This window comes from Ambystoma mexicanum, chromosome 3p (assembly GCF_040938575.1).
Source record: "Ambystoma mexicanum isolate Mex_15411 chromosome 3p, UKY_AmexF1_1, whole genome shotgun sequence".
NCBI lineage: Eukaryota > Metazoa > Chordata > Amphibia > Caudata > Ambystomatidae > Ambystoma > Ambystoma mexicanum.
In genome coordinates, this window is record NC_090925.1 from 1245102572 (window position 1) to 1245119368 (window position 16797).

At 43.5% G+C, this 16797-nt stretch overlaps 1 protein-coding gene across 3 annotated transcripts in view; it reads right to left on the reverse strand.

The window, feature by feature from the left end:
* The window catches only part of GRIN2B (glutamate ionotropic receptor NMDA type subunit 2B), a 1810086-nt gene that overhangs the window by 1760542 nt on the left and 32747 nt on the right, over positions 1 to 16797 (reverse strand). The window lies entirely within an intron of this gene.

Consider the following 16797-nt stretch of genomic DNA (forward strand, 5'->3'; position numbering starts at 1 on the left):
GACAATTTATGCTGCAAGCAAAACAGCAGGCGCCTAAACCTAACTACCAAGGTTTTAATATCACATGAAGCAAAACCTTGTAAATGCAAAAGAGAGACTCCTTTTGTGACTTGAAAGGTCCAAATGGTCTATACTCTCATGTGATTATGTGATGGGTTTGGACGTTTTTTGATTCGTCATTACATTCTGACTCTTTATCTTTTCTCTTAGAGTTGCATCTTGGGTTTGACTTTTCTCTAGGCTTCTCACATTGTAGTGCTTCCTCACTTGGCCTGCTATGGTTCTGGTCATAGTCATTTTGGCATTGGCGCACTATCCCAACATACATCAATACACCAGTGGATCCAGCTCAGGTGCTTGGCTTCTCACCAGCAATCTCTCTTTGCAGCACTTCCTCACTTGCTGTGCTGTTCTTCTGTTGAGAGCTTCTTTGACAATGACTCAACATCCGAATGATCAGCAGTACTCCTGGAATTGGGATTGCGGATTGGTCTTCTCAACTGTTTTCTCACTGGGACACTCAATATGGAGGGCTTCCCCACACTTGGGTGCTATCCTTCTCATCAGGGTTTCACTATCCAAGCATGTAGTTCTACTCCTGTGGAACTAATAATAGGGTGCATTTCCTGAGTAGGCCTGTTATAATTCTGGTCAAGGTCGCTATGGCATGGATTCCCTATACTGTCATTCAGCAGTACTCCTGTTAATGTGGCTTTGTCTCTTGGCTTCTCAAAGGGTGTCTCAAAAGGACCCTCAAAATGCATCAATATATCCCTTGTGCATGTATCATTCTTCTCAGCATCACTTTGGCATGGACTCCCAATATGACGTGTAACTGGACTCATACTAATGCAGCCGCGGTGCTCGGCCTCTCACCGGATCTCTCAATATGCAGTGCTTTGCATCCTTACTTGGACTGCTATCCTTTTAACCAGAGTCACCTTAACATGAATCGCTATCCCAACATGTAGCAGTATCCCTATGGATGCAGCCTGGGAGATTAGTGGCTCTCCATGGCACTGCAAAGGTCAGGTGACCGACTGTCTGCCCTCTCGGCAGGGCAGATATACTGTTGCTAGGTTTGGACGTCTTCTGTGCCAACTCCTCCCTTTACAGAAATCTCAGGCTTCTCTATCCTGTAAGTGGCTGTGGATCAAGGCTGCACTGTCTTTTTTCACACTGCAGTCAGCTCCTTATCTAATTTCCCTGGAATCTACATTCTCCTCTGCATCTCCTGTGGGTTGCATGTGTTGATATCCCTGCAAATATATTGCCTTACAAGAATGGCGCTGTTTTTTTGGAGTGATATTAACCCCTGGAACCTGCGGGGGACACCCTTGTGCCCGCCATATTTCTTTAAAGGGAGCGTGCGACACCCCCGCAACACCCAGCTCCCATTTTCCCCATACATTATCCCCATAAATAATATCACCTATGCCGTTTCCCGGCGACCATATATATGGCGATATTATTTATGGGGATAATATTACCTGATTGTGTCTCTCACATGCCTCCCTGGATATTACCTGAAGTTGCTCCATGCCTCCCCCGAAACACTCATTGCCAGCTGCTTTCAGATCTCCTGCCCTTCCAACCTTGCTCAAAGATTCTTCCTGTTATGCTTCTGTCACCCCTTCCGCATTCATAATCACAGACACAATCAACGTTTTTGATACGTTCTCTTCTCTTTTCTAGATAAAAAGAGACATTTGTTGTATGTCTTGTGGGTGGACTTTGTGACAGTCAATTATCCAGATTCAGATATGCTCTCTCCACCGAACATTGATCATAGCAAAACAATGACACAAATTGTGTGAATGGGTGTGATGTAGAAAGGGGAGACTAGAACTGAAGAAGGCACAAAACTCCACAAAACCCCACAGGCTGCGTTAAGGGTGAAACCCTGTTTTTGAATTTCTGATCTGACAGAATGTACAGTCGATCATGGAATCTTTTTCCTGCGGAATAGACTTGGATTGTAGTGCATTTTTGACATCTCCAATGCATACAACAAATGGCCTGGCTGGTGCAACACATCCATCAGCCATTGCCCCACTTGACCCCTAAAGATTATAGGTCTCTGGAAGTGTTGGGGCCTCGACTTACTTCCCCTGATGTCCACATTGTTCTTTCCTATCTTTTAACTGACAGTGATTTTCGGATCCTTCGTGAAAAGGTGAAGTGTGTGTATTGCACACTCAAGCCAGTCTCTTGGAGTTTCTGCTTCCTAAGACAACTGTGACATTTGTGTATCAAACAGTCAAACTAGGAAACAGGATTTTCTGCTCCCTCAGGAACATCATTTATGGGTTTTTCACCTGAATGTTATGTTAGCATAAACCATACACTGGTATTTTCTGCTCCCTTGTCTGTGTCTATATCCATCAAGCCAGTTCCTATTTTGTTCTGCTCCTTCAGACAAAGATGACATCAGGTTGAAGTCAGCTACAAGGTTTTTTCAGCCTCAGCAAAAGGGTCACGTGTGTACATTACTCAAGCCAGTCACAGTGATTTTCCGCGCTCTCAGACAGGAAAAGGAGCACATGTGCATCACACACTTAAGCCAGATAATATGATTTCTTTCTCCCTTAAAGAAGAAATGTACTTGTGTGTAGCTCACTCAAGCCAGTCACTCAGTATTTATGATCCCTCATAGAAAAATGGCATGCGTAACACACACTTCAGCCAACCACTGCAATTGTATGCACTGTCATAGAATGAATCATTCACATAATTAGGCAGGTCACTACGTCTACTTCCTTGTAAAAATAAAGACACATTTGTTTCACACTCAGTTGTACTCACTGAATGTGATGTTCTGCGCATTTAGAAAAAAAGCCACACTTGTGTATCTCACTCAGTCAGCCAAAGGGATTTTCTCTCCTTCAGAAAAATAATTAACTTTCACTGAAGCTGATCACTGGTATGGTATGCTCCTACATAAAAAAGAAGGTATGTGTGTGTGTCTGTTTGTCTGTGTCTCACTTAAACGTTTTCTGAGTAAGCAAAATATCACAGAGACTGGCTTATGTATGTGTATCACACTAAGTCAAGACAGTATCTGGAAATGTCTGACACTCAGAAAAAGGCATGTGTGCTTTACAGTTGAGGTCACTGAATGTAATTAGTGGCCTCCTTGAGTCACTAGGAGTTTCTCTACCCCTAGTTAAAATAAACGGTGTGTTTTTTCTCACTGAAACCGGTTTCAGGGATTTTCCATTTCTTTATTTATAAAGTAAGGTCTGTATATCTCACTCAAGCCAGTGTTAATACTCCAACTGAGTCATCACTGATCTCCCGGTAGTGACCTCCTCCCATGTGGCCAGGGGACGGCAGCCGCTGCCCGATTATAACCCTGGGGGCAGCCATATGAGGGTGGATCACATGTGTGAGGTAAAAACACATCACCAGAGTGATACAGATGGAGAGGCCATGATAGGCCCCGATTGTGCGAATTACACTGGCTAATTTGGAGTTGCATTGAAATATAAAAGCAAGTACAAAACCTTGGGCCTCATTACAGGTCCAGTGGTAATCCTGTTGGTGCTGCCAGGGGGTTGCTGCCAGACCCGTAAAAAAATTACCGGTGCCTGACTTCCCGGTGCCACCAGGCTATTCCAAGTCCGGCGGCAGGGAATTCAGGCGCTGGTAATTTCATTAATCCCCATTCCCATAGTGTCGCATAGGACACTAAGGGAGTGGGGACACAGAAGCACCAGCACCATTGTTAACAGTGCTGGTGCTTCCGTGACGGCTTTGCTTGCTGTGAACACTGTGCCTGGCAGGGTCAGACCTGTTGTGCACAGCAGCTCCGGCAGGCAAACCCGTAGTTTGCCGGTCTGGAAACATGGGTGCCAGTGAGAGTGTGCCTTAGAACTGTAATTGTAACTGTGTCCCATGAAGGCAAACAAAAAGACACAGGTGCTGCAGATGCTGACTTCGTGTAAACTGTGAAAAGGCACCTTTTTGCAGAATCAAAACTGTCACAGTACACATCTGAAAAATACCAAGGAGGAATGATGCCTGACATTTAAGAAATAAAGTCAAGTGACAGATTGCGTTTATCAGGAATAAAGAGACTTAATTTTCATCATATAAAATGACCGCCTGTAAAGATAAAGGCCTATTTCGTTTTTGTAGAAGTCAATACTGGTTTCTTATGTAAGTATGGCCTATCTGTGTAAATAATACCAAGAGTGGACGTATTTCTGTTCAATCATTCTGTAAAGAAAGTGTTTATTTCTTGCCAGCAAGCCTGGGTGCAATACAAAATGTCATGTTTAAATATGTTTCTTAAATGTAAATACTATTTCGCAGAATTGTGCATGTAACTGAACTGGTTGTATCTAGAACTGTGACCCCAGACCTTTGGGCTGGGTTTATTAAGGAAACAGGCCTGGAGCTTCAGTTAAAAATGTAAAGAAATTTTGGAAGAGAGATCTGAACTGCGGTGATGCAGATAACACAAACAGCTGAAATTACCTTTAAGGTCAGGTCCCCCATTAACGGTGTATTAGCTTCAAGCAAAAACCTTTGAAGCACAGGTGGGCGGGGCATGATCACACGAGCCAGCCAGATGTCCTGGTCAGGTCATAGAAAGGAAACGAAACCTAAGATTTGGTGGGGGCTATTTGAAACTGAGGGACCTATGTGATGCCTTCCCATTGATTATCATTGGGCAACCTTTTCTTTAATTAGAAGATAATCGTATGTCCCAGTGAGCTCACCCCAGGTTCAGATTAAAAGGGGTAAAAAGCCTGACAGGACCAAGTAAAAATGAATTTTGTGTGATGGATACAACTGGAGCTATAAGAATAATCATGATTCTGGCCTTCCCATAATTCCGATGGGATTGAAAATTGGTAGGAGGATAGGTTATGGAAGTAAGGTTTGAATCAGGAAGGGGCAGATTTGTGACTATTTCGGCTCAGGAGCAAATCACAAAAAATGATAGCTCCGCCCAGGAAGGGCGTGCCGAAATAAAATTAGTATTTTCGGACTCACCATAAAATGTAGAATCCAAACATATACAAAGAATTGGGTTGGATATAGGCGATTCGCGCACTGCCTTCTAAAATAGCCACAAATGATATCATGAGTGAAATAAATTGAACTGTTCAAAACGAGTATTCTTAAAGTCTCGATTTAATCATAGTATGGTCAGCCGACACGTGTTTCCACCCAGAGGTCATTCTCAAGGCACTTTTCTTAGCGACTTGGTGTATGAACCGTAATGGTCCTTGATAGAGTTATATGATGGTCAGCTGCTATGTTGCATGATAAAGTTCTAAATAACTATATTTGCACAATATTGTCTGGCACAACTTGAAGAAAATGTAGAAGTTGTAATCTGTGAGCCAGCAAAGTAATGACTGTGTGGGTAAATCCCTTCAATTTACAGTTTAGCAAAGTTCTCCGCCTTGAATGGCAAGTCTCGTATCCACGGGCTCAATCCCGTCTGCAAATGTGTGCTTTGCATGTTTTCATACACGCGCAGCATGTGTTTGCTGACGGGATTGAGCCCACGCAGTCATTACATTGCTGGCTCACAGATTTCAACTTCTGCATTTTCTTCAAGTTGTGTAATCCAGAATAGGCGTCCCCAACAACATGAACCCAGGGGAAAACCAAAGCAAAACACGCCAACCAAGGGGAAAGAGGGTTCATGTGAATGAAGCCATAGAATGGATCAATGGGATAAACTGCACACTGTAAAGGAGCTAAATGTGGGGATAGACCAGGTCAAGGAACATGAAAAGATATTCAATCAATCTTTAATAAACACATATTCTATTACCATACACATGATAAAAACAGCATAAAAACACATGATCAATGCTGAACATATCCAGTTAAAGTGCATATTAATTTAGTAGCCATCCTAAGATGTAAGCATGAGTGCATTGTGCATAACATAGTTCAAAAGTACATAGCATCCGAGGACAGCAAAAATCCCCAATTGGTGCCCAATCTGTATTCAAAAGAAGATTTTTATAACCAAAATTAAGGCAGAAAAGGGGAAAGGAAAAGGTATACAAAAATTGAAAAGGCTTAAAGAGTTATAACGGCAACACGTCCACGCAGACCAGGATAATCAATATTTTCTGCGGGATAAAGGAGGTTGTACCCTAATCAAACCAACCAATTCCTTATTGAAAACAGACAAGCAGGATAGCATCAATATCTACTGCAACAAAACCAATACTTGTCTCCAATCTGGTCAGAACTGGTCTGCGTGGACATGTTGCCCTTTATCCAATCGCCTATATCCAACCCAATTCTTTGCTATAATTTGTTCAGAACCCTGGTTTGGGTGGGCTCTGTGGAAGGGTTTACACGGCAAGCTAACTTTCTGAATAGTAGAGAGTGGTCATAAGCGCACCAGTACTATTTCAAACCCAATCCAAAACATTTTCCAAAAATATATAGGTTCATGCAGTTATCTGAAAAATCAGGGTAGGTGCCATCTTGTGAGATTTTTCAGCACAAAAAGGAAAAACCCACCTGTCATTTTGAAATGATGTATTTTTCCTCCTCCCTCAGCTTCCATAACCCCTTCCTCCCAACTTCTGGTCCTTTCAGCAGCCAGTGGGCGTCTTGGTGGGAGGTGAAGGGAGAAAATTAGCCAATCCGTAGTGTGGGAAATATGATAATCATGAAGTATCACCAGCCCTATAAGAGCTTAATTTTCTATCAGAGAGGGACTCACTGACTTGATCAACTTTCTTTGACATTTCGACTCTTGATACCTTTCTTTGGATTTTAGATGTTTTCCTTGACTTTCCCACTCTATTGCTGGAGGTAGTCTGCTATTGGACTCTTGCAAAGAACTAGCAGAGGGACATGAAGATCTACGAAGGCCTTAAACATTGCAGGGGAGACAGAGACTGGGACATCTAGAAGCTAGCTGGGCCTGCCATTTGAGGAGTCAGAGGAAGTCCGGGTGCTGAGGATTACCCTTAACCGAAGCCTTTGACCAGATCTGTGCTGTCCTCAAAGGAGCCCTGCTTTTTCCCAGGATGCCCCATAACCAAGGTCCCCGATATAAGTAGATATATCCCAAAGCTATCAAAAGTTTGGGGGCGGGATTGCTAGCGTTGATCTCCATCTTGCATATCGGGTAGAGGGTTGTACTGGGAATCCTTGGCATACTTTATTAAACATTTAGTCCACTATAGAAAACCACCCTATCCATTTAAATTGAATTGTGTTGGAAACTGCCTGCCTTAATCCTTCCCATTAAACTGTGGGGAGGGGGGAAGCTGTATAGATCCTTAGCACATTTAATTGAAGTTAAATCAATTTATTCCCATATAGAAAATCACATGAGATGTAGAGTTCGAAACTAACTAAAGTTCATGCCCAGTGCGTGAGAAGAGGTATGGACAATAAAGTATTTGGGTTACTCTACCTTTCTGAAACCCATGTCTACTGTTCCAAAGGGGGGTGTCCATAATCGCAAAATAGGTAAACCTAAAATTCTGCTATTCAAGTGAATGTAGAGGGTACAAAACAAAATTTCCCATTTATTTACTTGCATCCCAAAACGATTTTCTAAAAGCACTGCATTTCATGAAAATAAAAGCCCAAAACGATTTTCCCATTTAGTTCCTTTCCTGATTTTGCCTTTCGTGTAAATAAAAAGTCAAAAACGATTTTCCCATTGAGTTCCTTTCTTGACTTTGCCTTTCAACTAAAAATCTCTAAATGATTTTTCTACTGTATTCCCACTCCCTGTATCTTGCCTTCAAATCAGAGGAGTCATATCTAATTGATGCCTGGAGGGTGGGGGTTGCGGCGAGAAAGGAGTATTGTGCTAGTTAAAGCAATCACTGTATGTTTTGTATGTTTTCATTGGTTAGTTTGCAAGAAATCTGATGTAAATTGTGACTGCCAACTTCAAAATTGTACCTGTGTCATATTGCAACTACGGCCCTCTAAACCTGTGTTAGTCAATTGGTGCAATACATTTGAATGTCTGATATTGTGTAGTGCCACTGCATTGGTGGTTGAGGTTTTGGTTGCTAGTCTTCCTTTTCAAAACAAATACATATATATATTCTTACTATACACCGGCCTGGTTCCTAGCTCATTGGTGGTACATAGGTGATATTTTGGGGTGGTGCAAAATAAGTGGGATTCCCCACTAAAATAGAATCTGTATAAGTGCTTTGGGTGCGTGCCACCTTGCTTGGGGGGAAAGGAACTCCCTGAGTTGAGAGTGACCACCTAATAAACCGCAACACATGGGAGGAGACGACTTCCGTGAAAATGCCATGGCTTCATTTGTTGACACATGGTATCCCCCATTTGCCCTTGAAGACAATCCCCTCAAACCCAATACCCTCATGGCCTATTGCTATAAGTTTACACCTCCCGCTAGGGAGAGTAAGAAAAACCTTTCCCAAAATCAGATGGATCAAAATTCCAAATGTGGTCTACTTTGTACAAATTACAAGACCGCCTTCTTCATTTCTAATTGTACATCATCTAGAACTGATTTTCCATTTGGAACTACTGAAACTGATAATCCAAGCCTTTTTCACCAGCTATCAACAATGGACCTTTTTCCCAGAATCACCTGAATACTGGGACGGGGAAGAAGGAAAGTGCAGTGCAGAGCAGAAGAAGCCACAGACCCAATGAGCGCTCTAGTTATTTTCCAAAAAAGACCTGTGCTCAGGAAATTTTAAGGACAGAGGAAGAGTGATAGAGACTGCTGATGTTGTGGAGAGGACAGTTCACCTCTCTGCAAGGCTCGAGATTCGGAGAAGCAGAGACCAATGTTGTGGAGCCACGCGTCTCACCATTCAAGAAGAAGGGAGGCTCTGCAAGGTCAGGACGCGCTCCAGAAATGCCAGGAGCCGAGGGAATTCTCCTGGGCATTTGCTGGCCCCCAAAGGCATTACCTTACCTACCGGAGTCAGAAGCAAAGCGAGCATGCTAAAGCAAAGCCTCGAGAGACACCAGAACGAAGAGAAAGCAGACACGAGAGGAAAGCAGGCGGTGCATTTTTGCCGATTGACCGCGAATGAGCCCGAAAACACCAGCAAGAGCCGGCGAGTCAACCCAAGGATAGTGGTGACCCTGGGACGTATCAGCGATCAGGCCATACAAGAATAGTACTAAACAGAATGGAAGAAAGAGAGAAAGCAAATATACTAATTTTGAAGCGAGCAAGTGAATCGCAAACAAGACCCCTACCAGTATGTGACTGTATGGAATGGAAATACATGGGGAACCTGAATCAGAAAATATATCAAGAAGATATGTTATGCAACAAAGGGAAAGTGCAACTGTGGAAGTGGAGAGAAACATTGTGTGAATATGAGAAGCTCTGGCAGAAGAGTACACCAGGCAATTACAAGTACATGAATATAAGAAGCCCTGGCAGGGGAGTATAACAGGCACGTAGAAGTGAGTGAATACAAGAATCAATGGCAGGAGAAAATACAAGGTGATTGCAAGCATATGGATGCAAGAAATAATAAGAAGGAATGTCATAACTGTGTTGGTAGAAAGACAAGGAGTAAAATACAGGTAGGAAGAGACACCAGTAATACTTAAAGACAGAGACTTAAAAAACAAACAGCTGTGTGTATTATAGTGAACTTGTGGACCGTTTATTCCTGAGGAACTTTTGTGTAGAAAAAGAAATCCAGTGGAAGGGGATCATCCTCTGGAACAAGGATCGTTTATCCTTAAGGAATGTTTGAGTTAAATAATAATCCAGGGGAAAGGAATCATCCTCTGAAACAAGGACCTTTTGAGAACTTTTTCTTTGTTGAAGAAACATCCAGAGTAAGGGAGTCACCCTCTGGAACATGGACTCTGTCCTTGGAGATTTTGAATGGGAACCATTTATTCTTCCTTTAGAAGCTTTTTTCCAAGCCCCTAAGGTTAAATACATTTCCCTTTTTACCCTATAGTTTAATTTATAGTGCAAGGGTCAGAATGAAACATTTGGTCACAAGGACCGTTTTGATTTTGACATCCTGACATAGACAGATGCTTAGTTTTGGATTTAGGTAGAGACATTTCTCTTTGAGCAGGGTCACAGGGGCCTTTTCCCATCCCTTTTAATTTCGATGGAAGTCTTTATCCAAAAACATGGCTAACTTGTGTCTGTGTTTCATTTCTGACTCCTCACACCAGATACTGAGGTGTTATACTATCTTACAAAGAAAGTTGTATGTTTATTTCATACTCATGCCAGTCCCTGGGATTTTGTGCTCTCTCGGGGAAAGCACCATGTGCATATATGTTATTCAATCTAGTTGCTGCTATTGTCCAGTCCTTCAAAAAATAAATCAGGTGCCTGTTACACTCAATTGTGTTCACTGAATGCACTTTAGCCTCCAACAGTAATATAGATTTTCTGCAGCCTCAAAACAAATTGTTATTACTTGCCTCATAATAGCTGATAACTGGGACACAGATCTCACTCGAGTCTGTCACAGTGATGTTCTACTCCCTCATGCAACCATCATTAGTATCACTAAAGATAGTCACTGGTTGCTAATCCTCTCAAACAATTCATGCAAGTGACTTTCACTGTATTATGTTGTGTGCCTAATTATTATCAATGTGCTTATGTTTTTTAATATAATGTTTAACATCCTAATTTTAATCTAATTCTTTAAAAACACAACAGGGCTATTTTATGTGTAATCCAACACTAATTGTCCTCTGTTTCTAACTCAAATCTTTATATATTCTTGTCCAATTCTTAACCCTACCCTGTCACTGTACTAGCAGTAAACCCCTGCCTATCTTAACAAATTATAACACACCTCAAAAGCCTGTGATTTATTTAGCACCAAGATGCATTTGCTGAATATTCTTGTTCCAATCCTCGAAAAGCCTTTGAGACGTTTGACTTGAAGGAATTCACTAATATTCCAATGATTCAGTGTTAACACAAATAGGTCACCAAAACCTAGCACGTATAAGCAAGAAATTGTGAATAAACAGTCGAGGAATACAGACGCACCAATGTGGAATGAAAGAACTGTGATGTGTCTCTAAACTTTCAATATATTATTCCATTGACAGTTTCGACACATCACGGATATATATATATATAGTGCTCCATGATGACTATGTAACAGGAAGTTGGGCATAGAGTACCATTCTGCAACAGGATAGAAAAAACTATGAGTATACACTCCCAGCCACCTTGCAATTGCCTCAAGCAACTGACGAGGGCAAACAAATATAATGCCCTCTTTCTATTTCCACAATTAAAACCTACATGTCATTTACTTGGCATAATAGACACTTGGGGCAAAAGAGGCCAACCAAATCAATTATTACCAACAGAAAAGAACACACAATGGATACCCTATAAAACCATGCTGGTCCAAAGCACAGATCTATCTCCCAGGTTCCGACACTGAAGGCACCAAGTCTTCCCAGAGCCCTAAAGCACCATGCTGCACCAGGCTCCTCAAGGTTCTTTACTGTGTTGGAGGTAGAGGGGGGGGCCTAGGGAAGTCGGCCAGAGGGTGGGTTGGAGGAAGAGGGCAGTCTTCACATAGATCATGATTTCAATTTCTCCTGGACTCAGAAAGAGATGGTTAGCCATCATCCAGTAGTCGATTTCTGTGAGGCGAGGGGTTGAAGTGTCCTTTCGGATCTTGAAGATGATTTGGGTGTCATCTGCGTAGTTGTAGCAAGACAGGCCGTGTGAGCGGATTTGAGTCGGTATAGGGTAAAGATCAGGGGTGATAGAGAGGCGCCCTGTGGTAAGTGATTATATATGTGCATGCAGTCTTTGAGAGTGGCATTTTCCTCTGCATGTAGTTTGTGGGTGTACACTCATGTATGTGTGTGTTGGTGTGAGTGTGTGTTGCATTACTGAACTTTCTATGTTCTTCTGTGTGTTTGTTAGTCAGTGACGTCAGACTGTGTTTTTACTATTGGAGTGTCAGTGTGTGCTATGTCAGTATTGGATTTCTCTTTCTCTCTCCATCTCTCTCTCTTTCTCTCTCTCTCTCTCTCTCTCTCTCTCTCTACCTCTCTTTGTGTGTGTATGTGTGGTCTGTGGGTTTGACTAACAGTGCTTTGTCTGTGTATTTTAGGTGTCATGTGCTCGCTTGATTTTCCTTAGGTGTGCAGTATGTGTTTTTTGGGTATGCTTTTCTTTGTATTAGTCAAACTAATGAGTGAATATCTCTGTGAATGACAGTTTGTGTTTGATTTTCTCAGCGTTTCGGTTTGTCGTGTGTGAGTTTCTAGGGGCCTTATGATACCCTTGGTGGATTCTTTTCCAGCAATAACTGCATGCTGTAATTACCATTAATTCTGAACATCTGCTAAATTATGAGAAAAGCACCAGTGCAATAGTCACATATGTTATTCCATGCAGTATTTCCTCTCTCATTCTAAAGATGGGAATGTATTCTGTCTCGTAGTGGATCATACCACTGCTGTAAAATTCTTAATAATACAAAGAAGGTGCATTATTAACAGTTCTCCTCATTACATCCCATTGCAAAGGGGTTGGAAAAGTGCAAACCACAGATACCCACTTTTTAACCTATGTCCTTTGGCACTCCCCTACAGGTTTTGTACATGAAGTTGAAGGGATGCACTAGCGCATGCCTTCACTTCATGTAAAACATGTTCAAGTCATCTGGGGAATTTACAATTTCTACTTCTAATTAAACTGGGTTTTTTATATCGCGCTTAATGCCAGAGTCCCTTACATAATTTTGATGAGGTATTTCACCTCAAAGGGCAGTATTTACTGCATGTTTTATTCCCAGGAACGTAGCATGAGGTGCTCCTGCTATTGCAGCATGCAGCAAGTACTCCATCCATAAGCTGGAAAGATTGTTCTGCTGGTTAAATGATCATTGCTGAGATCTGTGTGTGATCTGCTAGTCACAGGCTTGTATCCCAGCAAAGCCAAATCAGCCTTTAATCCCTCCAATTTTTTTAAAGGCGTACCAACTTTTTTGGGGTAATAATATTTGTATATAAAATGTTCGATGTGCGCTTTGACAAAAAGTGCTATATAAATAACACATTTTTGGAGGGTGGTAAAACAGGATGGGCCTCATTACGACCCTGGCGGAACGGGGTTAACGGCGCCGTAAAGGGTGCCGGAGCCGTTAACCCCATTCCGCCCGATTACGAGGTCCCCTCGCGGGACACGTTAAGCACGCCTGGGAAAACCAGGCGTACTTACCGGGTCCCGCGAGGGGACCAGGGAGCTAATAACGGGCCCGTAATTAACGGGCCCGTTATTAGCTCCATCCCCATTCCCATTCAGCCCTATGGGGGCTGAAATGGGAATGGGGATGAACCGTGTCCGTGTCCTCGAGTGAGGAATTATCGGGCCACCCGAACTCGGAATGGCCCGGTAAGTCCTCATTCCGAGGACACGGATGCGGTTATGCCGGCAGCCATGCCGCCAATAGTGGCATGGCTACCAGCATAACTTGTAATGAGGCCCGATGTATTTGGAATAAGGGCCTGTCAATGTATGCATAGCTGTGACTCAGGTTGGTATGAACCCTTCTAACTCTTTATAAATATGTTACGTATCAATGTTCTTTCCTCTCTGTGTGACAAAGTACATTTTGTGAGCATGCTTTTCTATATGGACTTCGGGTGTTAAGGTGTGTTCTGTATCATGTTTTTATGGATATGTGTCATTGTGCACTGTATGCTTGATGCTCTACGTGCGTTATGTGTGGGATGTGTCTGTGTATGTATCACTCTGGTATTTCTGTGTGTGTGTATTCTCTCTCTTTGGCATGCAAATATGATTTTCTGTGTTTTTTCGAGGGTTTGTTGAAAAAAGCTGATTTTCATTCTGTCTTTCAATATTTGTTGTGTATGTTTGTATTCTAATGGAGGATTGTGTCCTCCCACATATTCCTCATCTTTGATATATCCAATGTCCTGCTAACAGCTTCAAAACCATTTTACAGCAGAGGGCGCCGTGCGTCGTCGACTAAATGTCCCTCAGCGGCTTCCATCCATTCTTGACCATGATGTTGACACTGGTATGAATAGCATGCACTGCGTCCATTGTCTTAGTTCCGTTTTTCCCCATGCACAGCACACTTTGAACGGTTCAAAATTGCCTCTGTGATTTTTCAACTGCATTTTTGTCCTAATCTTCAAAGAATGTCTACTCTGAAGACCAGGTTTAAAAGGTTTGCCAACTGTGCAGCAAAGATGTCTATCACCGATCTGCATCGAATATGCCTTTGGTGTCTTGTAACTAGCCACAAGGTCAATGATTGCGGCTCATGCCAGTCAGTGACCATTAAGGCCTTGAAGGAGAGGAAGGGGAAGCTCACCCTGGGTAGGCCCCCATCTAAATCTCCTTCTACTACCCCGTCCAAGATCAAGTTGTCCAATAAGAGCAGCTTGAGGGATAATTTACATCAGCGGGAGAAGAAGTGTTTGAAACATTTGAAGTGCTGTCGGTCGAAAAGCGATTCTCAGCACTCGTCATCCTCCCATAAAAAGTCAAAGAAGAGGCGTCATTGATCCCACTCATCTTCTTCAGACTCCTAACCCGATAGGAAACAGGTACGTTTCCCTGGTAAGTCGGCATCAAAAGCCAAATGGGAGGATTTTCACCTCCAAATTGTGAAAGTGTTTGAGAAGGTGGATTTTCCTGCCTGGCCGGCTTCGGACCCCATTGCACCTCGTAAGGCTGACAGGGAGTCGGTTGAAGCTGCTGCTTGTGAGCCTTTGAGCCTGGCAAGAAAGCAGCAAAGCTTCCTCGAGAAGCGTCAGGAGTCTCGAAGGTTTCAAGATGCATCTAAGCCTAAGCCTCTACCCTCCACTCCCTCGAGGGAGTTTGCGTTGAGTCCCTCGACGCGACACTGTCAAAGTCGAAGCCATCCACGTCTTCGACGTCATCCACATCATCAATTCCATGATGGATTGTAGACTTGCTTTTGACGAATAGCTACATTTAATTCAGAGAAGAAGAGTGGATGCTTTAAGCTGACATAACAATGTAATCACATGCGGCCCTGCTGATTGGCCCGCGATCCCTATTTACCCAGCTGTCCGCCACCGGAGGGCGGTAGCCAGCCTGACCACTCGAAGGCCTGCACTATAAGGCCAGTGGCCTGTCTTTGCCTGCCAGAAGCCGCCAGACTACTTGGAGGCAGGAGCCTGTCCCGAGAACATCCGCCAGCTGATCAAGGAGAAGTAATCGCCTTACCATGTTCGGAGTGCCAATCTGCCATGTCCACCGGAGCCCCAGGGTAAGCATCTGCTTCCAGAGATCCACTGCAACAACCAGCATTTCACTCCCACCTCGCACTGTGCATACCTGCACCAGAGGCTTTGTTTTCCCGTCCCTCAGCCTTCTGATGCTAGGCTATTGCACCTGAATCCTCGCCGAAAACAACAGCATCTACCAAAGATGGCCGCAACCATGAGATGTTGTCTGGTTGTGTAGCAACCTCAGCCTGAAGAGCGGCCCTGCTGATTGGCCCGCGATCCCTATTTGCCCAGCCGTCCACCACCGGAAGGCGGTAGCCGGCCTGACCACTTGAAGGCCTGTACTAGAAGGCCAGTGGCCTGTATTTGCCTGTCATCGCCTAGACGGGCTGTAGGGCCAGAGCCCCTGCCCGATCCAAGTCCCCTCTACAGAAACCGCCCGATAAGACTACCTGACTGTAACTACACTGTGGCTAAGCAACCGCCTCCCCTTAAGCATCTATCAGATATACTACGAACAGCGCTGCCACCTTGACCCCCAACAGGCTTTGCTTATGCCTCCATACCTCATTATGCACCTAAAGACCTTTGCAAACATACCTGCCCACGCAGAGTGTTCGGACTACCTTGTCGCCTCTTGCTGACTCGCACGATCTGTGATTATAACGACTGTAATGATATCACCTATGACCTCTCATGTGTTAGACTTCTATACCACCGCCCTCCATACGACTCAATTATACTCCCATTGTGCTATATCGCGTGCTGCTGCATTATACATCACTCTGATTCGCACCACTGTTGTATAGCAGCCAATCATATGCTTTACTGTCTTAGCTCACTAGATCTGCTGACGATTGCTCTAGCACTCCAGGTTACCGGCACATAAGGATTCCGCCTATGTGTGACATAATTTAAACACTGCCTATGTTTGTCATACGCTTAATGCCACCTATGCTTGACATACTACTAATTATTGCCTATGTTAACTTAACACTGCCTATGATGGTCATATGCTATATTCCACCCATGCCTGTTAGACTTTAAATACTGTCTATGTTTGACACAATTTGATTGTGCCTTCACCAAGCCCAACTGTACCACATATTGTTACCTTGAGTACATGAGTAATGCTTACATCAAGTTAGTAAATGCCCTTTGCCTATATTAGCTGAACGAACCAGATGTCAACGTTATTACGGTCACCTCTATTTACCACCCTCCCACACATCCTGATTATCAGCGATTGTTATATAATATCCTATTGAGTCTGGCCCACACTATGTTTGCCCTCAGGCCTGTGTTGTTAAAACTATTATATACCCTAACAACACTGGCACTAGAGAGACTCGCTTACACACCTAATCATGGTGACCTTCCCAGGATAACTCGGACTGACCAAGACTGCCAGCTCCTTACAGTATCTACCCTCTCTAGCCTTCACCTGCAGTTAAACTGCCTGCCACTCCAACTCTATCTCGTCCTCCCGTTGCTGACTACCTCAGCTCAGTCAGGAAACAATATCAGCATGGCCTTGACACACACGCCTCTCTCTCTCCTCCAGACTGAATATCACTCCGACCAAGCCTATCTACC